The following is a 24351-nucleotide window of genomic DNA, read 5'->3' as shown; positions in this document are numbered from 1 at the left end:
GCGCCTCTGCAACGTTAGCAGCAGCTGGGAGCTTATTGAAACGTGGACTGACGCTCCCACCCCCACCCCACCCCGCCCGCCGCTTCCGGCCAAGTAAGTCCGTGCACCAGCCCCATGCATGGTGCAGTCTGGGAAGGGAACTTTGCGGTGTTGGTGCTCAGAGGGAGCCGAGCGCCAGTCACCCGAGAGCCGGCGTGGTTCTCCACGGGCGCACCTCCCAGTGCTTCCTTCTCTGCAGATGCTGAACCGGTGAGGGAGCCTGAGGCACGGTTGTTTGGGCAAGTTTTTAGCGCTCTCAGTGCTGTCAGTATTGAGTTTGGGGAACCTCTGCTCCTCGAGTATCTAATCAAGGCAGCGTTTGTATGCTTTATGAAAACAATTGGGGTTAATACATAAAAACCCAGTTTTATAAACAAGCAAGTTTTTTCTTTTTTAAGCAAGCAGAATGGCTGGCTAAATTTTAGGAGCAATGTCTGTGTATGATGAACCTTTCTGTTCTCTTTCAATGACTCTTAGTTCAGCTGTTACAGCTGTCATAAAATTGTGGGGGGGCACTTAGAAAGCTTGTGGAGAAATGGAACAAGGACTTTTGGTGGAAAAAATTGAAAACCATGCATGGTTTTGTTCATAGTACACATTTTCCATGAACTTTTTGAAGACTCCTTGTATGTATCTTCAGTTTTTTATTCTTTCGTAGTACTTCGAAAGCATAATTACGGTGTGGGAGAAGAATCAAAATCAGTTTCCCATGATTCAAGGGCTGGTGCATGGGTCCAAAGCTTACATGCCGACTCACTGAGCAAGCAGCTCATGGAGTTGTGGGCTGAGTTCCAGCTCTCCTGGGCTGAGAGCAGTGGGGACACGCAGCTGGTGGCTCCCGGGAGAGAGGTGGCTGCTGCTGGCTGAAGAACAGAGCCAAGTGGGTCCATGAGGGGGGACTCCTAGGCCCAGATCTCGAGACTCAAGGCTGAGAGAGGAGGTCAGGGAGCCACTGGAGGAGAGCCGCATGGGTAGAATGTGGCTGCTGGGACTGCATGCTGGAAGCTGGAGCAAACATCCCAAGACTTTGCTGTTGAGTTACTAGCACTTTGTTCTGCCTTCATGTCATTAGGCTGAGATTTATTTAGGTCGTGGTGATTGTTCTCTAACCTCCAAGTCTGTGTTCACAAAAACATCACTGGAGAGGAGGTGAGGGAGCCTTATTTATTGTAGGGAAGAGTGCCGTGCGTAAGAGCTGAGAACTCAGGACGTGAGTGAGCTGGAATCTCACCTTTGCTGTTTGCACGTTTGTGATGCCGGGAAGGGTGTGATCTTCTTGACCTTCTGCTTGCTCTGTTAAGAATGAAATAGGAAGTGGAGCAGGTGCCGCTGTGTGGTGGTTTCTTAGAACCGGTTAGACGTCATTTCCGTTTTTACCAAATGCCTCTGATGTTTCGTTACGAATTTGAATCGATCCACTTTTTAAAAGATTTACATATTTGAGTGGGAGAGTTTGAGGAAGGGACAGACATAATCAGAGGGAGGGAGCGAGGGAGGGGGGCGGGGCAGGGGCAGGGAGAGATCCATCGCTGGTTCACTCTGCTGGGCCAGGCCAAAGTCAGAGTCAAACTCGGTCCCATTCTCCCACATGGGTGCAGGAGCTCATGCACTTGGGCCATCTTCTGATGCTTTCTCAGTGGGTTAGCAGGGAGTTGGATTGGAAGTGGAGCATCCAGAGTCAAACTATGGGATGCTGATGTTAGCAGATTAACCTGCTGCAGGCCTTGTTGTGCCACAGCAGCAGTCCCTAGATATGATTATGTCTATCATTATCATCCTTAACAATCCCACAGAGAACAAAATCACTTATGTTAGTACTTTTCAGACAAACTCAAGCAAAGTAGAGCCTGTTTCTCCCACGAGTGCTCTGTGGGCAGTGTCTGCTCTGTCTCTGTTGTGGTGTACAGTGGTCTGTGACTGTGAAGGCTTTCATGTGAAGATAAATTAATGTGCTTGATTCTATCAGAACAAAGTGACTGGGGCTGGCACTGTGGTGTTGCTGGTAAAACCGCAGCCTGCAGTGCCGGCATCCCATATGGACACTGGTTCGAGTCCTGACTGCTCCACTTCCAATCCAGCTTCCTGCTGCTATGGCCTGGGAAAGCAGTAGAAGATGGCCTAACTCCTTGGGCCCCTGCACCTGTATGGGAGACCTGGAAGAAGCTCCTGGCTCCTGGTTTCAGATCGGCGGGGCTCTGGCCATGGCAGCCAATTGGGGAGTGAACCAGCAGATGGAGGACCTCTCTCTCTCTCTGTGTAACTCTGACTTTCACATAAATAAATAAATAAATCTTTTTTTTTTAATTTGACAGGTAGAGTTATAGACAGTGATAGAGAGAGAGACAGAGAGAAAGGTCTTCCTTCTGTTGGTTCACTCCCCAAATGGCTGCTACAGCCGGCACTGCACCTATCCGAAGCCAAGAGCCAGGTGCTTCTTCCTGGTCTCCCATGTGGGTGCAGGCGCCCAAGCACTTGGGCTATCCTCCACTGTCTTCCTGGGCCACAGCAGAGAGCTGGACTGGAAGAGGAACAACCGGGACTAGAACCCGGCGCCCATGTGAGATGCTGGTGTCGCAGGGGGAGGATTAACCAAGTAAGCCAAGGTGCCAGCAATAAATCTTAAAAAAAAAAAAAAAAAGACAAAACAAAGTGACTCTGAGAACCTGAGAGTACTTCAACATGCTTGTAGAAAAATGGAGTTTAACAATTGAAATTGATTTTGCTACCAAAAAAGAAATTTTGAAACCCATGCATAGCTTTTTTGTAATACACATTTTCCATGAACTGCCTATACTTGGATTTCAAAAATTTGCCACCAGAATAAATTTGTCTTTATTCCATTTTCCCTGAGCCTTCTGAAGTTCTCTGTATCCTTCATATCTGAAAGGAGAACGAATCCACATTGGCCCTGAAAGGCCAGGTGCGTGGAGACACAGTGGATGGTTTGTCCAAGAAGGATGCTGAGGGAGAGGAGGTACCCAGGAGGCACTGTCCTGGAGTGGGAGGGGCACTCTCCCCTTATTCATGGTCTCCGTCTTCCAAGGAGTTCCTGCGCAGGGCCTGGAGGCCTGCGTGTCCCCGGGAGGGTTGTCATCTTCAGAGCAGAGGTTTGGTCAGCAGCCATCGCAGTGGCAGCCACAATGGGCCACCGACCAGAGGCCCCTTCTGTGTTCCCTGGGAGACATGGACAGTGGAAACCAGTGCTGATCTGAGGGAGGGAGATGATGATGAAGATTCTCCCTTCCCACTGTTGTGCCATGGGCCTCAGACCGCATTCTTACATCAGGAAACAAAGGAGTGTGCGTGCAGTACAGGACTTTACACACAGGGACAAAGATCTGTTTCTTTATTTATTTGGAAAGCAGAGTTATAGAGAAGAAGGGAGGGGGAGGGGGAGAGGGAGAGAGAGAGGATGAATCTTCAGTCTGCTTGTTCAAATGGCTACAGTGACCAGAGCTGGGCAGATCTGAAATCAGGAGCCAGGAGCTTCTTCTGGGTCTCCCACGTGGGTACAGGGGCCCAAGTACTTGGGCCATCTTCCACTGCTTTCTCAGGCCATAGCAGAGAGCTGGATTGGAAGAGGAGCAGCCGGGACTTGAACAGGCACCCATATGGGATGCTAGTGCTGCAGGCAGAGGCGTAACTCACTGTGCCACAGCACCGGCCCATGGTGTTTGCTTCTTGCTCTGTCACTGGAATTAACGACGTGAGGGCTGGGATCAGGAGGGGACAATACCAGATTTCCATTATGAATCTCCTGTGTCTTCTGAGCAGAGGAAAAGCAGTGCCCCTGGCACAAGGGGATGAGAATCTGCCCAGGAGACCCAAGACGGGCTCAGCGTGCACGTCACGGGTGGAACACCTGGTGGGACAGGACTGTGTTTGGAAGGTGGGACTGTCTGCGTGAGAGCAGTCGAGGGACCCTAGAGGACCATGACTTTTTTGGAGGGACGGCTATGTGGGTGGGGGTCAGAGTTGGAGGAGGAAGAAGGAGGTTCTGGGGGTGTCCAGGATTCCCCGAGAGCCGCCTTAAAAGTCACAGTGATGTTTGTGGCATGGGGCCCGTGTCGGAATCATGCAGCATTGTCAGAACACAGGGCCCTGGCACAAACGTGCTACGGTGCATTCTCCCCAGTGCCTGGCAGCCTCTGCATCTCCCAGTTTCTGTAGAGAGTTTTCAGAATACCTGCAAAGCCCCTCCTTCAAATGTTTCTGGAAGATAAGGTCAGAATTGGATTCAGGGAGTATTTTTGTCCAGTAAAGTGGAATAGAATGAGAGCGTGGTTTAAGGTCGTGCCTGTGTGCTCAGGTCTCTTTTGTGTGACTTAGCAGGAGTGCTGCACCTGTGGCCACAGAGAGCCTGCAGCTTGGTTTAATAGTCTAAACACATTTAGGACACAGAGTCTCCCCACTCCCCCATCCTAACATCTGTATTGACTAAAACCCTTCCAGTTGTCCGGCCTAATTGTATTCCCTTCCCCATTAATGTGAACTCTGTTGTTCAGTTGTAACTTTCCTGAGAGCCTCTGATACAAAAGTACAGACCAGACCTGAGGAGTCCATGAGCAGACAGAGCCACGTCGGCCTTGATTTCAAACTGGTGTGACTTAGAAACATAAGCAAAACTTAACTTGAACTATTTATGAGAAATGTCAGTATGTTAAGCCTGAGAAAGGCCTTTTATGTCAGGTAAATCAAACTTCAGAAATGTATTCTGGACCAGCGCCGCGGCTCACTAGACTAATCCTCCGCCTAGCGGCGCCGGCACACCGGGTTCTAGTCCCGGTCGGGGCGCCGGATTCTGTCCCGGTTGCCCCTCTTCCAGGCCAGCTCTCTGCTGTGGCCAGGGAGTGCAGTGGAGGATGGCCCAAGTGCTTGGGCCCTGCACCCCATGGGAGACCAGAAGCACCTGGCTCCTGCCATCGGATCAGCGCAGTGCGCCAGCTGCAGCGGCCATTGGAGGGTGAACCAATGGCAAAGTAAGACCTTTCTCTCTCTCTCTCTCTCTCTCCACTGTCCACTCTGCCTGTCAAAAAAAAAAATGTATTCTGGAAGTGTTAAATAAAGATGAAGAAAATTTTAAGGGTTGCAAATTGTGAATTAGGATTGGGCAGGTACAAGGTGCCATTGGAAGTGAATATTAACATGGATTAAAACAGTGTTTGGGATTCAAGAACCTAAAATGACTATGAACTTTGCCTAGAGAGAATGCTCCTGCAAACAGTCTGTGGGGCTTCTGGTAGACCAGGGCAAGGAGTCAATCTTGAATTAAACACAAAAGATAACAATGGCAAACAATGGAGTTGACACTCCGTGAGGCGCCGGATGAGCTGGGCTGAGGGCCTTTGCCACTGTCAGCTTTTGAGTAATTTCACATGCTTCCGTCAAAAGTGTAACACTCCAAAGTCGTCGTCCTGCTGCAGGGGACTAGAGCGGACTTCTCGTCACTCCTTTAGCTCAGTGATGCCAACTCCAGTCTCTTTAAGTTCTGCACCCTATTCTGTTATCCCCAGAACTAACTCACTGACGCTTGTAGCAGATTTCAACTCTAGCTGCAAAGAAAATGATCAGTGGCCGGCACCGCGGCTCACTAGGCTAATCCCCCACCTTGCGGTGCCGGCACACCAGGTTCTAGTCCTGGTCGGGGCGCCGGATTCTGTCCCGGTTGCCCCTCTTCCAGGCCAGTTCTCTACTGTGGCCCGTGAGTGCAGTGGAGGATGGCCCAGGTGCTTGGGCCCTGCACCCCATGGGAGACCAGGAGAAGTACCTGGCTCCTGCCATCGGATCAGCGCGGTGCGCCAGCTGCGGTGGCCATTGGAGGGTGAACCAATGGCAAAAGGAAGACCTTTCTCTCTGTCTCTCTCACTGTCCACTCTGCCTGTGAAAGAAAGAAAGAAAGAAAGAGAAAGAAAGAAAGAAAGAAAGAAAGAAAGAAAGAAAGAAAGAAAGAAAGAAAGGAAGGAAGGAAAGGAAGGAAAGGAAGGAAAGGAAGGAAAGGAAGGAAAGGAAGGAAAGGAAGGAAAGGAAGGAAAGGAAGGAAAGGAAGGAAAGAAAGGAAGAAAGAAAGAAAGAAAATGATCGGTGTACTGGGGCAGATCTTGTGGTGTGGCAGCTTTGGGACGCTGGCATTCCATATTACAGTGTCGGGTCAAGTCCCGGCTGCTTTGCTTCTGATCCAGATCCCTGTTAATGCCTCTGGGAAGGCAGCAGAATCTGGCCCATGTAGCTGGACCCCCACCTCCCACGTGCGAGACCGTGATGGAATTCCTGGCTCTTTGTGGCCGTCTGGGGAGTGAACCGCTGGATGGAAGATCTCTCCCCCAACATCTTTGACACTCTGCCTTTGAAATTTTTTTTTTTTTTTCAAAAATGAATCTTTAAGACAAGTGAATGCCCTACTTGAATACTGAAACAAACCCCTGCATTCTTGATTGGGTGGAACTGAGAGTACTGTTTCATTTACTGGAGTGACTTGTCTTGCTTGCTCTTTGGTCTGCTTGAGAGAATGGCTCAACAGTTATTTCTCAGATTCACAGATTACATAGAAGAACCCCAAGCGTGCCCAGTGTTTACTTGATCTCTTAGGTCTTTTATATATTTTGATTTTTGTTTATTTTTTGGACAGGCAGAGTTAGAGAGAGAGAGACAGAGAGAAAGGTCTTCCTTTTTCCGTTGCTTCACCCCCCAAGTGGCCACTATGGCCTGTGCATTGTGGCCAGAGCACTGCACCGATCCGAAGCCAGGAGCCAGGCGCTTCTTCCTGGTCTCCCATGCGGGTGCAAGGCCCAAGCACTTGGGCCATCCTCCACTGCCTTCCTGGGCCACAGCAGAGAGCTGGACTGGAAGAGGAACAACCAGGATAGAACCGGCGCCCCAACCTGGACTAGAACCTGGAGTGCAGGCGCCACAGGCAGAGGATTAGCCCAATGAGCCATGGCACCAGCCATCTTTTATGTATTTTAAATATGTATTTGTTTTCATATACTTCAAAGGCAGAGCAAGAGAAAGAGGGGGAAAGAGAGCGCTTTCATCGGCTGGTCCACTGCTCAGATGTCTGCAACAATTGGGGCTGGGCCAGCCTGAAGCCAGGAGCCTCAAACTGCATCTTAGTCTCACACGTGGTTGGCAGGTGCCAGGTGCTTCAGCTGTCATGTGCTGTCTCCCAGGATGCACCAGCAGGAAGCTGGATGGATAGAGAGGTAGCTGGTGCTCAAACTGGAGCTCCTATGAGGGACATGATTTTCGGAGATGGCGGCTTAACCCACTGTGTTCCATTGCCACCCCCTTGGTGAATTTTTTTTAATAGGAAATTGATTAACTGTGTAGATGATATGTTTATGTCTTGAAATTTCATATTTCTTGATCTCTAACCTCACATAATTAACTGCCTACCTGTCGTCATTTCTTTGTAGTCACAGTGCACATTAAACTTCGTAGGCTTAAACACAACCCTGAGAAGATTGGCCAAGTTTCGGTGCTTTGCAGAGCGGTGGGTTTTAAGCAGCGGCTCCCCCTGAAATGTGTTGAGGCCCTAACACCCCGAACCTGTGAGTGTGGACGTCTGTGGAGTAAGGGTTTTTGCAGGTGTCGTTAAGTTAGAGAATTTGAGATGCGATCATCTGGGATCATGTAGGCGGGGCCTCATGGAAATCCCTGCATAAGGGACATAGGGCCAGCTCTCTGCTGTGGCCCAGGAGTGCAGTGGAGGATGCCCCAAGTGCTTGGGCCCTGCACCCCATGGGAGACCAGGAGGAAGTGCCTGGCTCCTGGCTTCGGGTCAGCACAGTGCCGGCCATAGCAGCCATTTGGGGAGTGAACCAATGGAAGGGAGTCCTTACTGTCCGTCTCTCTCTCTCTCTCACTGTCTATAACTTTACCTGTCAAATAAATTAAAAAAAAAAAAAGACATAAGGGGAGAAGTCTGGGGAAAAGGCCACGGGAAGGCGGAGGCAGCAGCTGGTCTTGGGCTGTCCTGAGCCAGCCAGGAATTCCTGGAGCCGTCAGAAGCTCAACTCGGGCAAGAACGGGTTCTGCCCCGATATTTCTGGAGGGAGCCGTTTGCTGCCTTGACTTTGGCTTCTGTACCAGTCCTTCTTCTACCCCAAGACTTCAGAACATGAGAAGTGGCTTGGTAAGTTCTTCCTTGAATCTGACCTTGTCTTAGGCATCTGACCATGCTGAATCTGATAATTTGCAATATAGTATCACAGTATACCTGTCTTTGGTAGCTCTTGTGGTCATTTTATGTTCTCTCTGGGCATGTTGTATAGTGTTGATTATTTATTCATAATTATTTATCCTTTCTGGACACTCATTGCAGAAACTAAATCTTATTTTGCTCACCACTGTACCCAGCAGAGTATCTTTCACATGATAAACACAAAACACATTTCTAGCAGTGGGCCCTTTCTTAGGCTGCCCTTTTTTCATTTGCAGCTTTAAATGGTTGGATCTGAAGGTGATACTTCGCATCCCTCCTCTTGGTTACTCTTTGTCAGTGCAAGAGAGCGCAACACACGCACCCCAGGGGAGCTGCCCCATGCAGTCAGCCAATCAAACCTCAGAGCCTTGGGACCACAGAGCTCTCAGATAATTCCTTCACCTCCGTTTTGGGTGGTCAGTAATTGGAATATTGTTTGCCCGTGTTGAATACACATGCAGGATGACCTCACTTTCAAAGGTTAATGGAGTTTTTCTTTCTTACTGAACCGTCGTAGTTTGGTGTGTGTTTTGTTTGCAGATTGATTGCATTGAAATCCCCTTCCCATTTTAATATGCGTATGCATGTTTCTGTGTCCCTCTGTGTGTGTGTGTGTGTGCGTGCACCTGTGTGCACGCGTGCACATGTGTGCACATGCACGAGTTCATGCGCAAACATTTGGTTTTCTCTAGGGCATTTTTTTTTTTTAGAGTTGCAAACATTTCCTACTTACAGAATGAGGTCTTAAATAGCAGTGATTTGGAGATTTACAGAATAGAAAAAGGATCAGCATCAATCAGGCTGATGAAAGGCAGTTTAGTGACTGATCTCCTGCGCTTCATTAGAGACACAAAGGCAGTGTCTCTGAGTGGAGCTTTGGTTTGTAGCTGAGTTGGGGGATATTCTTCCTTGTCAGTGTAGGAACGAGATTTTTCGCCAAAACTTAGCAATGGATTTGCCTTCAAGATTCTGATCCTATCTGCTTGCTCTTAAAATGTTGATGCTTCAGGGCCAAATGATATCCCCTATCATCCCTGAGTCACATAATTTGTGTCTTGGTTCTTAGCTTCTCTGGGGGAGGTGGGAGAGATTTATCTGATGACCCCAAAACAGAGGGCTAGCAGTATTAATTGTGAGCTCAAGAAATAGATTAATAGATTTCCACTTCCCTTCCTCTATTTTCTCTCAACTTCGCAGATGTTAGAAATATGAAAACAAGAAGGTACATCTATCTTTTTGTAGACCTTCCTTCTTAAGTCATTGTGTGTATTATGCAGTAGGGGTCATACCCATTATGTCATGGTACAGTGTGAAATTCAGAGTAATGTTCTGATGACTGGTGATATAACACTATCCTTAATTTTATTCACATAATACAAAGTCAGAAATCAGACACATTTAAATTATTTTTTTTCCTGTTCTATGATTTGAAGAGATTACCTTTTTTTTTTAAAGACATCTGTTTATTTTAAAGTGAGAGTTACAGCAAGAGAGGGAGAGACACAGAGGAGAGAGATCATCTTCCTGTTGGTTCACTCCCCCAATTGGCCACATGGCAAGGGTGCGCCACGCTGAAGCCAGGACCCAGGAGCTTCATCCAGATCTCCCATGTGGGTGCAGGGGCCCAAGCCCTTGAGCCATCCTCCACTGCTTTTCCAAGCCTATTAGTAGGGAGCTGGATCAGAAGTGGAGCAGCTCGGACATGAACCAGCACCCATCTGGGATGCCTGCACCGCAGATGGTGGCTTAACCCCCTGCACCAGCCCAGAGCTGATTACCTTTTGACCATGTTGTTTATTTCTTGTTTATACAAATGAAACAAATCAGATTTAGTTCAATTGTCTTCTGATGGACTTTGAATAGACTGTGGCAGGCATCTAGGGGCCATTCCCATCTCTGCATCTCCATGTGGGTAGTTTACAGCTGTGCCAAAGATCTGAAGGTGCTGTTAACCCGTTTGACACGATGGACGTTGTGGGAAAGGCTCCAGGTCTGTTGCTTTCTGCTTTGGGCCTTGCTGAAGCTGTCCGTGCCGTTGTCCTCACCACAGCAGCACTTTGTTCTGAGGTTGCGTCTCTCACCTGTGCGTCTCTGAACATTTTACAAACCCACATCTTTGAATTTTGTAAGTCGAAAGTCTTATGAATCCATATTTATTCCAAAGTGAGTACAGGTGGAAGTGGGAGGGGAGATTTCAGGGCAGTGGACAATGTGTTGTGTACCCTCAGGAGATCCTCCGCCCCCTTGGCATCCGGAATACACAGCCAGTGTGCTTTGTCACTGTCCACTGTCATCTGTTTTTTTCCTCTTTTCCTTTCCTTACGAATCTGAAAAATGTGTATGATGTAATGCAAACAATGATATGTAATCTGAAATTAAAATTACCACCACTAATTACATGTGATAGACACTCTTGTTTGAAGTAAAATGGCTGATATTGAGGATAATAACAGGGGAGTAGATACTCAGATCTGTGTTGATAGAGAATTTATTTGTTCTTGAACAGTGTTAATGTTTGTCTTTGTAGTATACTTTGTAAAATGTTATTAACAAATATAAGGCTTTGCTAGCTAGAGTCAGGATATTCTAATCCATTTTAACCCACAGTCTGCAATCGAATACTTCATGAGTGCTGGTCTTAGCATGTCTCTGTGTCTACATATGTGCATAGTTCTTATTTTTGATGACAGATTTAGTGTTCCAGTGTTTTTTAAAATCCCAATTAAGCCGACGCTGTGGCTCACTTGGTTAATCCTCTGCCTGTGGCGCTGGCATCCCATATGGGTGCCGGTTCTAGTCCCAGCTGCTCCACTTCCAGTCCAGCTCTCTGCTGTAGCCTGGGAGGGCAGTGGAGGATGGCCCAAGTGTTTGGGCTCCTGCACCCATGTGGGAGACCAGGAGGAAGCACCTGGCTCCTGGCTTCGGATTGGCAAAGCGTTGGCTGTAGTGGCCATTTGGGGGGTGAACCAATGGAAGGAAGACCTTTCTCTCTGTCTCTCTCTCACACTCTCTATAACTCTACCTGTGAAATAAAGAAAAATCCCAGCTAATCCATCATCCAATCTTATTAATAAAAAAGCTAGGGAAGGGGCATTTTTATTTGTACATTTAATAATATCACTTTTCCTCTCCATGACCTGTAGTGAGCAGGTCCAGAGTTGGGACCAGTGACCACGTCTGTCTATCTGTCAGTTCTGAGCAGGTTGTGATGGGGCAGATCAGGAGGCAGTCACTGTGCCCATCCTATTGTACTTACCAGTGTTCCTATCAGTTTTTTATTCAGCTTATGGCAATGTAAAGCCAGTTGCAATCAAACACAAAGCTGGGCAAACCTGGTGTCAACATGCAGACCCAGGCTTGGCTAACTGCTGCTCTGCAGGGCCACATGGCAAACATTTAGGTTGTAAGGGCTGGGTGGCTTATTTCATGCCTGCTCAAGCGTGCCGTGATCGCACAGAGGCAGGCACTGACAGGCTATGAAAATACACCCGTGGCTGTGTTCCACCTAAACGCTACTGACAGAAACAGAGAGCAGCTGGTGAGATTAGACTCATGGGCTGTAGTCTGTGAACCTCTGATCTTGGTGTTGCACTGTTCAGTATGGCAGCTTTAGGCAAATGTGTCTACTGGCACTGAATGTAAATGGTATTAGAATTTATTCCCTGGACATTTAAACTTTATTCAGCATGTTCTTGGACCACATGTGGCCAGTGGCTACCATATTAGAATAATATAGATACAGAGTATTTCTACACAGAATATTTCTAGCTCCCAGGAAATTTTTTATTAGGCCACAGCTAGAGAACTCCAGGCTCACATGGCTTTCTATAGTTATCATGGAACTCATGACACAACCTATAAGAGCGTATGTCTGCAGGAAGTGATGAAGACACAGAGCACATCCCCAGACCTCCCAGAGGTAAACTGGGTGGTAAAAGCATCTTAAATCACAGGACAGATTATAATAATTATCTCAGGTAATAAACTTGGGACCCTTGAAGAGTCAAGTCTCTGTGTGTTAGGTGGGAAGAATACTGTCTACTCAATTCACTATAACGTGGCTAGAAGGTAGCACCTCATGAGGCCAGTTAGTGTGCGGGCACAGACAGCGGGGAATTCAAATCCTACATTTGCCAGTTTTCTAGATGCAGTTGAGCTTTGTGCCCAATCTGTAGGAGTCATGCAAAGAAAGAAAGCTATATGAATCCTTTGGGTTTGTAGGAAAGAGAAAATGAGACAGTGTGGCTAAAGCTGCTTGACACAATACCCGGTTCTTAGGTAGTCATCAAATGATGGCATAGCCTCGGCTCTGCTGGAGAAGGAAGGGGCAGACAGCGCTGTGCTGGGCAGGAAGCCTTCCTGCCAAGGAAGAGAAAGCCAAGCAAAGAAGCACGTTAGTGAACAGGAAGCAGGAGGGGCTGGTGCAGTGGCACCGTGGAGTGAGCAGCTGCCCTCAATCCACAGCACTTACCAGAGTGCCAGTGCCTTCCTAGCTGCCCCATTTCTTATCCAGTCCCTGATGATGCGTCTCAGAAAGCAGAGGGGCGGGACCACGTACTGCGTGGGAGACGGATGCAGGTCTGGGATTGTGCCTTTTGCCTGGATTAGCCTCAGTCATTACGGCCATTTAGGTAATGAACCAGCAGATGGAAGATCTCTATCTCCTGCCCTCTCCCTCCCCTTCCCCCTCTCCCTCTCCCTCTCCCTCTCCCTCTCCCTCTCCCTCTCCCTCCCCTCCCCTCCTCTCCCCCTTCCTTTCCCTCTCCCCCTCCCTCTACTTCTCTCCCTACCTGTGTGTTGTCTGTGTGTCTTTAAATAAATCTTTCAGTTGCATGAAACCGATCAGGATGTGAATCTCAGTTATGAGTCATCTGCAGGGTCAGCTCAGTGAGACGGCCTCTCTGCAGAGGTCTTCATGTATTCTGTGCTCTCCAAACGTGACGCATTCCTGGGATGTGACAGCCACTCCTCCAAGACCCTTCATTCCACGGATTGGATGCATAAGAACTGAAGAGTGAATTCTGAAAACTGAGTGGACTCGCTCTCCTCTCTGCTACTCATCCAGGAGCAGGAGGCTGTCGGTGCTACAACTGGACAGGTGGGCTGACCAGGACAGCTGGTCTCCCTGGGAGCTAGCTGGCATCTAGAAGAACCTGCTGATGTGGGTTGCTCATCAGGAATGCTGCCCTGGGTCAGCCCCTTCTCCTCAGTGTGTGATGAGAACACACCACTGTATGTTGGAAAGCTGTGCCTGCCAGGTGAACACTGCTGACCTTAGAGTGAGCCGACTGATTCCTTCCTTGGAGAACTCCACCATCCCTGGGTGTCAGACTCAGAAGAGGCCGTAGCTGTCACGGAGCCCTGTCATTTGAAGATTAAAAAAGGGGGGGGGGGGGAGGCAGTGGCATTCTTCCTTCAAACAGCATCTCACCTAAGACTATTTTATGGAAGAAGATAAAAGTGGGTTAAGGCCGGCACCACGGCTCACTAGGCTAATCCACCTTGCGGCGCTGGCACCCTGGGTTCTAGTCCCAGTCGGGGCGCCGGATTCTGTCCTGGTTGCCCCTCTTCCAGGCCAGCTCTCTGCTGTGGCCCGGGAGTGCAGTGGAGGATGGCCCAAGTGCTTGGGCCCTGCACCCCATGGGAGACCAGGAGAAGTACCTGGCTCCTGGCTTCTGATCAGCGTGGTGTGCCGACCGCAGCGCGCTGGCCGCAGCGGCCATTGGAGGGTGAACCAACGGCAAAGGAAGACCTTTCTCTCTGTCTCTCTCTCTCCCTGTCCACTCTGCCTGTCAAAAAAAAAAAAAAGTGGGTTAAGGATCTCTGAGCTTATCTCTTCTTGCTTCTTTTACCCTTTGCATAGCACACGGAATGTGTTTGCTGAAATCGTAAGAGTTCTCAGGAGCATAGCTAGAAAGCCACTGATGTCTTCCCATCACATCGTATCCCAGAAGGGAAGTGGAGGCCTGGAGGCGTCAGCTCCTGCTACTCCGCACTTGGCAGGTTCCGTGGAGGAGGGGATTCAGAGAACTCAGTGCTGCGAGACGCCTGCCGGGGGCAGCATTTGAGGCCTGGGCTTTCTTCCTAAGTGAAGATGTCATTGGTGAGGCCTGAACGTTCAGTACCGGCTTTGCTCGTCCCCGACTCAAGTGACCGGAGCCACGCTGCAGGTCTGTCTTTGCCCTCCAGCGAGGAGGGAGTGCTGGCCCGTGGTCCGTTTTCCGGAGGGATGGAGTTGTTTGCTTGGCGCTGACAGCGTCTCTCTGGCAGCTGCGGGGCCCTGGTAGGATGCGTTCCACGCTCTGTGCTTCCCAGCGGGACGGCAGATTCTTTCTCCTGGGAGGAGCCTCAATCATTTTCCCATGGTCAACCCCATAAATATTTCATATCTCAACTTGCGCTGAAGGGTGGCCTTTGAGATTTTGAAAAATTAGGTCGCAGTGGGTTTGACCTGAGCCAAATGGTGAGAGGCTGAGTGGTGAAGAAGTAGCTCCCTTTTGTTATCCATCACAGACGGAGGCAGGTGCGCGATTGTTCCCAGAGCAGTTTTTGTGCATAAAACATCCTGTACGTGGAGAACACTGTCAGATGGCGGAATGCATCACGTTTATTTCTGAGACGTGGTCGCCTGTTTGTCCCTGTGTTTGGTAAATACACTGCTGTTAAGTTGAGTGGATGGCTGTCAGTTCTGTTTCCTTTCAAGACATCCAGTTGATATGAGAGTCTTGCCAACCATCTAGTTGTTTCCTGTAAGTTGCATATTTATTTGTCTGTCCTTGATTTGGTGAACTTATGGACATCGGTAATGGCACAGTTTTCCGCTGGAGTCTGCTTCCTCCTCTCCACTCAGTCCTGCAGATGTGCCCTGCTGGCTGTCCCCTGAACGTGCCGGGTGTCACTCATCTCAACGTCCCACTCTTCCGGCTCGACAAGCTCCCGATTGCATAGAAACAAATTAATTTCACCCCACAATGACCCCATCAATTAAAATAGAGGATCTGTTTCAATAGACCATTTATCTCTTTAAGACAGAAGGGGGGGAATGCCTAAGTCACAAAATCCACAGTAAATCCTGTTGGTTGCACAATTTAATTTGGAGCGAGCCTTTTAATGGAAAGAGGCAGTCTTCTGTGGATGAGGACATCAGGGCTGACCTGGAAACCCTTTGCTGCCATTTTCACTACAGGAGAAGTTCTCGTGTCGTGCTTCACTTTGCTCCTGATCACAGCCTCCCGGCCATGTGGGCGTTGCTTTCAAGACAAACCAGGGCTGAGTCTGCTCTATGATCTTGGTTGCTGATCAGGGGTTTGTGCTGTTAGGAACAGGTATCTCAAAGTTGTGACTCACCGGGACTTACTACTTCTTCTTTTCCAGTACTGTCCGAGCTGGTCAAGTAGTTCAGTTCTGGGCAGTCATCCTGGGTTTAACAGAAGAATTATTTGTAATCTACAATGCACTGCCATAGTAATTTTTCCAGTTTCTTTGGTTTCCTGTTTCTTACACTTTGATTTTCTATTTGCTGTATTAAAATATGGGACACTAGTCCTCTGAAGACATTGGGAGGCATTTAGAATTGCTGTGAAAACCGGAAATTCTTAGAGTCCTGGGCATGCCACGCTCAGTGGGCTTGTCTGCCTTGGAAGAGTAGGCGACTCTTGAGGGTGAGGACCATGTCAATCCAAATTGCATGTATTTACGATGATTCCTGGTTATTCTAGGATTAGCAACAAACACGGTGGGGATGTGGATAAGATGCAAACACTTCGGTTCCCTGTTTCACTGGTTTACAAAGTCCACGGAGAACTCCGTGGATTGGGCGGAGCTGCCTCACTGAGTTGCAGTGCCGGCAGAGATGCTTGGGGTCAGCTCTCGTGCCTGAGCTCAGCCTCCCCCCCGGGAGCTGCAGCAGGGACTTTGTCTCAGGGCCCTCTTGACTCAGGGTGACCCGGGGTGGTCCATTCCCGGCTGTGACTTTGGTGACCACAGCAGGGGTCCTTTCCAGGCAAAGCTCATCAGCATCTGTTTTTCCAAGACTCCCAGGTCTGCTTCTTTCTGAGGTCCAAGCTGTGGAAACCGTGTGATCTTGGAACTTGCGTGAGACATGTTTTCTACCCGTGCAGGGCGTAATCGGTAAGGGAAGTCATGGAGAGCTGAGCAGCACAGAGAGGAAGGAGAAAGGGGAATGGTAAGCATGATGCCGGAAAGGCAGCGGAGAAACAGATGGGATGGTTAAGGGCCTATTGGGCGTCCTTGGCTTAAGGCCTGAAAACGGCCTTACCTGAACCCAGTCATCAATGCTCTTTCTGTGTGTGTGTGTGTGTGTGTGTGTGCCTGTTTTAAAGATTGGTTTGTTTATTTGAAAGGCAGAGTTACAGAGAGAGAGAAGAAGAAAGGGGTATCTTCCCTGTGCTTGTGGCTTGGCTGGGCCAGGACGAAGCCAGGAGCCATCCAGATCTCCCATGTGGGTACAGGTGCTCCAGCCTTCTGGATATCCTCTGCTACTTTCCCAGGTGCATTAGCAGGGAGCTGGACTGGAAGTGGAGCAGCTGGGTCTTCAGCCAGTGCTCACATGGGCTGCAGTGTCACTGGCTATGGCTTCACCACTGCATTACCAGGCCAACCTCAACCATATTCTTCATTTAATGACTTTTGCAAACAGTTTGTCCCCTCTCCACCAACCAACCCTCTTATCTAAACAGCATGAGTCGCATTTCTGATACTAACAAACCAGCAATGTGGGACAATGAGAAAGATGTATAATTATGAAAAAATCTGAAGAAAGTATCAAATGTTCTGTTGTTAAGATGAGTGACAGTGGCCAGCGCTGTGGCTCAACAGGCTAATCCTCCACCTTGCGGCGCCAGCACACTGGGTTCTAGTCCCGGTCGGGGCACCAGATTCTGTCCCGGTTGCCCCTCTTCCAGGCCAGCTCTCTGCTGTGGCCAGGGAGTGCAGTGGAGGATGGGACAGGTGCTTGGGCCCTGCACCCCATGGGAGACCAGGAGAAGCACCTGGCTCCTGGCTTCAGATTGGTGCAGCACGCCGGCTGTAGCAGCCATTTGGGGGGTGAAACAACGGAAGGAAGACCTTTCTCTCTGTCTCTCTCTTTCACTGTCCACTCTGCCTGTCAAAAAAAAAAAAAAAAAATGAGTGACAGTGAGAAGCCCGGGGACTTTGATCTGTGGTGATAAGAATGATGACACGAGGGGTATCTCGTCTTTATTGGGAGACGTGAAGCCATTTCACAAAATATTTGGGCACAGCCCAAAGAGCTAACAGCCCCACACTTTATAATAATGGTTTGATGGATAAAGGAGAATTTCGACTGTGTTTAGAAAGGACATACGTTTTCCCAGAATTTCTTACCTGTCCTTCCCACGGTGGTCACTCAGTATTTCTAGGACTCCAGGGATAATCCACTTCGGAGTTTATTACCTGGCATGATGGGATTTGTGTTCTTGCTGACTGTAGCATTTTTGTGAGTTTGTGTGAAGAGTGCCTCCTTAAGGTGAGTGCCTTCTCCATCGTCGCTGTTCCCTGAAAAGCCGCATGCTCTTGAAATCAGTTGTAGAGGCTCAGAAAAACATTGCATCCTGCAAAGGAAACCCGATGAAAGGCTCAGATGAAGGCTTAGTGGTGTGGCCGTGACTTCTCGGCTTCCCTTTTGTCTGCAGTTGCATTTGCTACGCCTCACTTTTCTTTAAAACAGTAACAACACACAGAAGTAGAGAAGCGGAGGTGATTGAACCACCTTAGGAAGTGGGAGGCAGAGTTTGCTGGAAATCTGGTTCCTTCTGCATCAGCCCTGTGTGAGGACCAAGGGCTCCCCTTCTTGTCCACACATGTCGCTCCCCCTCTTCGTGGAGGAACGACACTAAACCCTGCCTAGGCTTCATATCCGAGTCACGGCACCATTATGTCGCTCCCCCTCTTCGTGGAGGAACGACACAGGACCCTGCGCTGTTCTTTCGTCTGCTCGGCCCTCCCCGGGTTTGCTGCTGGTTCTTCCCGGGTTGGCTACTGTCCCTTCCACCTCCGTGGAAGGGCGGTTCCCCCTGGCCACTTTCCCCACTTCCGCAGGGGAGCGGCACACCGCCGGCCGGCTCTCTCGGGGGCTGCACAGGTGTTCCCTTAGATGTTCCCCTTAGATGTTCCCCTTAGATGTTCCTGGTGCATGCCGTCTCTCTCCTCCTTTATAGTCCTCCTCCGCCAATCCCAACTCGGCTGCCCACACGCCGAGCACGCTGCTCTCCTCCAATCAGGAGCAGGTCCTGCTGTTTATTGGCTGAACTGGAGGCAGCTGTGCAGAAGCTGTTCTCTCCTCTCCCAGCGCCATATTGTGGGAGAGCAGATGCATAGAATAAGTCTTAATTCCAGTAACAGTCTAGTCCGGGTTGCTCCCCACACACACAGAGTGAAATATCCCTGTGTCTGGCAGTTCACCAAACACTCCTCCCATTGGTCACCTGAGCTGTTTCTCATCCATGTGCCTTTTTTCCAGTGGAAGGTAGCTCAGTGATCTTGCCCGTCTCCCCTTCTCTCTCCGTCATTTACATGAATTAAGTAAATAAATATTTTAAAATACTTCAGCACATTTGTATTATATAGCATTTGACTATCTTTAACCTGAGAATGTATCTCTATTTTTGTAGTATGTGTGTATGTGGGGGGCACTTTACAGAGTGACATATGTGCTGAATTAACTCAATGAAAGTGTTAGAGGTGGTTGGAGAATGAGAATGTGTATGAGGCAATGAGGTTAAGACACCTGGACACCTGTAGCCTGTGTAAGAGTGTGTGTGAAAAATCCTCCTCGGGCTGCTGACCCCAGCTTCCTGCTAATGCTGAACCTGGGAGGAGGCGACAGTGATGACCATGGCGATCAGTTGCCTGCCACCCGTGGGGTTGCCTGGAGTGCATTCCCACCTCCTGACTCTGGTTCCTGCCCATCCCTGTCTCCTGGAGACATCTGGGGAGCGAACCTGTCAATGGGTACTCGCTCTCTCAGTCTGGCTGTCTTTGTCTCAACCTCTAAGAGAGATGGGAGTGGGGAGAGAGGAAGAGAGGAGGAATAAGAGAATTTTATGTAATAAAGAATTTTTAAATAAAAATTTCTGTAAAATTTATTTTGAGCATTACCATAGCTTCTACACTTCTCTGATGTCTGAAATTAATATTGATGATTATAGCAAGTTAAATAAATCAGCTTAAAAGCTGTAGAAAAGATGTTTCAGCATGTATGCTCTACTAGCTTGCTAGGTCATCCCACGTTGTAGAAGTGAGGAGAGGCCACAGGTCACTGTTTCTGACGCCCCTTGCCTAGTGAACACATTCATGAATTCTGTCAGATTTCTATGGACTTACCACTCATTGTTTATTATTCTATTTTGGAATCAAGATTATACTGGAGTATGGAAATTATTCTATAGACTTTCATTTTAAATTCAGTTATGATTTTATAAGGCTATGAAAGTGTGCATAGATGCAGGTGTACCAACTGACTTTCCAGATACAATAAATAAAATAGAATTTAAAGGAGAATGGAACTTTGAGAGTAGGAGTGGTAGGGGAAAAGCATGAAAATGTTTTTAGGTTCAAATAGATAATTTTTGCAGCAGAAAAATGAAATATTTTGGAATAAGTAAGCAAAAATAGTCACTGAAATGAGTGGATTAGCCTACTTGTAATTCTGCGGCTCCTTCATTATTCATGAATGTGGGTCGCCAGTGTGTGACAAAGTATGTCCGATATCAAGAAGGAAAGGAAAGGGGGATGATCTCAGCCAAGCTGGAAAGTGGACTTTTCAGTTTCTCATACTTGTTGTACTGTACACCCCCTTCTTGCCAACACTGAACAAGAACCATTCATGAACTGACGAGTGTCCGGTACAGGCTCCCAGGAAAGTGTTCAACCCCAAGTCCAGCATGTGGAGGTGGTTCATGTCATCTTGGACCCTCTATTACCTTGACCTGACAGTGGAGGAGGTTGTGAGGATCCTAAGAAAACTTCCCTTCTGGGGCTGTCACGATGAAGAGTCCATAGCATCTGGCATGATTACCACAAAACTCCCCTGTGTCCTGCCCATCTCCTTGGTGGAAAGAAAATTCTATTTTTAAGATGTGTTTATCTGAGAGAGTTATAGAGAGGAAGAGACAGAGACAGAGGGAGAGACAAAGAGAGGAAAAACATGAAATCTGTTTTCTTTATATTAATAAAAATTAAAATAAAAAAAATTATTGAACAAACTTTTTTTTTGACAGGCAGAGTGGACAGTGAGAGAGAGAGAGAGAGAAAGGTTTTTCTTTGCCGTTGGTTCACCCTCCAATGGCTGCTGCGGCCAGCGCACCGCGCTGATCCGATGGCAGGAGCCAGGTGCTTATCCTGGTCTCCCATGGGGTGCAGGGCCCAAGCACTTGGGCCATCCTCCACTGCACTCCCTGGCCACAGCAGAGAGCTGGCCTGGAAGATGGGCAACCAGGACAGAATCTGGCGCCCCGACCGGGACTAGAACCCGGTGTGCCGGAGCCCCTAGGCGGAGGATTAGCCTAGTGAGCCGCGGTGCCGGCCTCTTGAACAAACGTTAAAAGCTAGATGAGTCATTAAATCTACTTAAATCAATAATGTTAAAAAAAGGAGTAAGTACTGCAGTTACAAATTTAGAAAAAATTGGGTAATAAAGCAGAATTCAACTACATAATATGACACACTTAATTATGAAGACATTGATAGGTTGAAAGTGTAAGGCTGGAAATGTTAAGAGTATACTAAGAAAACACTAAACAAAAAAATCATTTTTTTTTTTTTTGACAGAGTTAGACAGTGAGAGAGAGACAGAGAGAAAGGTCGTCCTTCCGTTGGTTCACTCCCCAAATGGCCGCTACGGCCAGAGCTGCGCCAATCCAAAGCCAGGAGCCCGGTGCTTCCTCCTGGTCTCCCATGCAGGTGCAGGGCCCAAGGACCCGGGCCATCCTCCACTGCACTCCTGGGCCAGAGCAGAGAGCTGGACTGGAAGAGGAGCAACCAGGACAGAATCCGGCGCCCCAACCAGGACTAGAACCCGGTGTGCCAGTGCCGCAAGTGGAGGATTAGCCAAGTGAGCCGCGGTGCAGGCAACAAAATAAATCTGAAGAAGCAGTGTTAATATTAGACACACAGATTTTAGAACAGAGAATAATGTTGGAGTAAAGGGTCCTGTTGTGTGAATTCTCTAAGACACACAATCCTGCTTAGCTTGGCAGTTCTATCACCAACCGTTAATGATTATCAAGCTACATGACATAAAACTGGCAGAAATGAAAGGGGAGAATTACAAAGCCCCAATTATAGTCAGAGATACATACTATGTACAGTTACCTCCTGTAGTTGGAGATACACACTCTTTCTAGAAATATGATGGAAAAAGTGCAGAAGCAAGAAAGAATAGAAAATATCACCTGAGCGTCACTGTCCAACAGCATGGGGTACAGGGCTTGGCGTTCTAGAACGTTCTGTGCAGTAAGCGTTTTTCTCAAGTTAACATGGAACATTCCTGTGACACCCATGCTTGGGGGCACAGAACAGCCTTGGTGTGTTTAAAAGAAGGAAATGATAAAAGTGTATTCTTAGGTCATGATGAAAGGAGGCCAGAAAGCAGCAAATGAGATGTAATCATAAAATCCCCACATATTAGGAAATTAGGCAAGCATTTCTCCACAACTCATTACTTAAATAGGAAGATTCGAGGCACGTTTAAAAAAATTGAACTTGACAATGACACATTCAGAACTTGGGGGATGTTAGTAAAACCCTATTCTTAGAAGGAAAAAAAAAAACTCTTAACATCAGATGTTTTTATTAGAAAGGAAGAAAAATGTCAAATCACTAACTGAACAAACTAAGCCAACAGTAAACAGAATGAAGGAAATCACTAATGTAAGTATTATTATTAAACTTAACAACGTTAAAGAAAGTCTATGACACCAAAATCTATTTAAAAAATACTTTTAGATTTTCCACAGTTTGAGTCTCTTCGAGTTGATCCCATGATAATTTAACAATTAAACAAGCACTGCATAGAATGAGCATCTGCTTCCTGGGTGCCTTGCACCGAGTGGGTGGAGAGGCAGCCGTCTGAGGACCCGCTGTTTGGGGTGACTCTGCATGACAAGAAGAAGCACCTGTCCCACCATCTGCAGGAGGAGGCCCTGGCGCAGTGATCAGCAAGGAAAAGACCTCAGAAGGGCTCCCACCTCAGTCTACTGTTTGCCTAAAATAAACAACCCTGTTAGCCGGAGGTGCATGTTGGTGCTCCTCTTTTTTTATTGAATTACGTTGTTTTCAGGAAAGTTTGAGATTGGCAGCAGAACTGAGTCTGAAGCAGAGTTCCTATGGATTCCCTACGCGCCTGCCTGTGCAGCCTCCCCTGCTGTCACCATCCCGGGTCAGAGTGGTATCCTCGCTGCTGTCTGTGAACCTGCGTGGATCCATCAGCACCCTGCCCGTCCACAGCTCACATGCAGGCACACTGATGGCGTCAGACATTCCGTAAGTTTGGAGAAATACGCAATGCTGGGCATCCACTCTGTGCGTGTTTTCCACTGCCCTAAACATCTTCCGTGCTCCACCTGCTCACCCTCGCTCCCCTCAGACCCTGGCAACAATCAACTCAATGTCTCGCTGGTCTGCCGTTTCCAGAACGTCATGTAGTTGAAGTGTGCTGTGTGTAGCCTTTTGCTGTTAGCTTCTTAGAGTTAGTGAAGCCTCAGTGCCTTTGTGCTTTACTAACTCAGTTCCTTTGCACATCAGAAATTTCACACTGGTGTAATGTTTCGGGTTTCAGTAATTCTAATGAGTGTGCCTTTTCATCTCATTGTTGCTGTTGGCAACACTCTAAATGTATATATCAGGTTGAATGCCATTTCATCTGCTCAATTCTCTACATATCTTCTTTCATGAGATGTCTTTCAGATCTTTGGGTTTTTTTAAGATTTATTTATTTATTTGAAAGAGTTACACAGAGAGAGGAGAGGCAGACAAGAGGGACAGAGAGACAGAGAAGGAGAGAGAGGGAGACAGAGAGAGATAGAGGTCTTCTATCTGCTGGTTTACTCCCCAATTGGCTTCAACAGCCGGAGCTGTGCCAATCCGAGGCCAAGAGCCAGGAGCTTCTTCTGGGTCTACTGCACGGGTGCAGGGGCCCAAGGACTTGGGCCATCTTCTACTGCTTTCCCAGGCCACAGCAGAGAGCTGGATTGGAAGTGGAGCAGCTGAATCTCAAACCGGTGTCCATATGGGATGCCAGCGCTTCAGGCCAGGGCATTAACCCGTTGCGCCACAGTGCCAGCACCATAGATCTTTAGGTTTTCAGTTTAGTCATTCTGGATCTTTAATGTTTATCTTTCAAAAATAGGTGAAATATATTTAGCAATAGTTACTAACACAGAAGTTTTGGAACCCATGAAAAACTGCAGCTTTCCAGAGACAGAGTTTGGAAAACAGTCACCTGAAGAATCCCTGTCATGTCTGCTTCTCACATGGTACAGTCCTGAGACATAGTGGAGGGAGAGGAAGGGAGAGGAAGGGAGAGGGAGGGAGAGGGAGGGAGAGGGAGGGAGAGGGAGGGAGAGGGAGGGAGAGGGAGGGAGGTTTATTTCAGGAGTTACCAGAAAGCAAAGGAACTCAAGGCGGTGCACTACACAGTGTTGGAGCAGTCAGCCTAGAAGAAGCTCTGGTTTGGAAACAGGGAATTGTACCAATAAGACAAGCTCTCACAGCTGCAGTCCCCATCAGCTTAGGCTGCAGTTGCTCTTCAAGTTTTATTTTATCTCTTCCTGTGTAGCCTGAAAGAACTATTTTGATAAATAAGGTGGAAAGCTCTGCTTGTTGGAAGCAGGTAAAGAGATTACACACTTAACGTCTATGGTGTGTGGTTGCCTACAAGTTAGGACATGGAATACGGTCATGGTCAAGTAGGCAGTTCCTTGTACATTTCCACTTTCTCTATTGTGCTGCCCCGAATTACACGGTGATAACCATGGATCAGTGTTTTACTGATTACTACAGAGTAGATTTTTTTTCTTATTTTTAAATTTTTTTGACAGAGTGGACAGTGAGAGAGACAGAGAGAAAGGTCT

The sequence above is a fragment of the Oryctolagus cuniculus genome, chromosome 10 (assembly GCF_964237555.1).
Source record: "Oryctolagus cuniculus chromosome 10, mOryCun1.1, whole genome shotgun sequence".
NCBI lineage: Eukaryota > Metazoa > Chordata > Mammalia > Lagomorpha > Leporidae > Oryctolagus > Oryctolagus cuniculus.
This window is presented reverse-complemented; position numbering follows the sequence as displayed.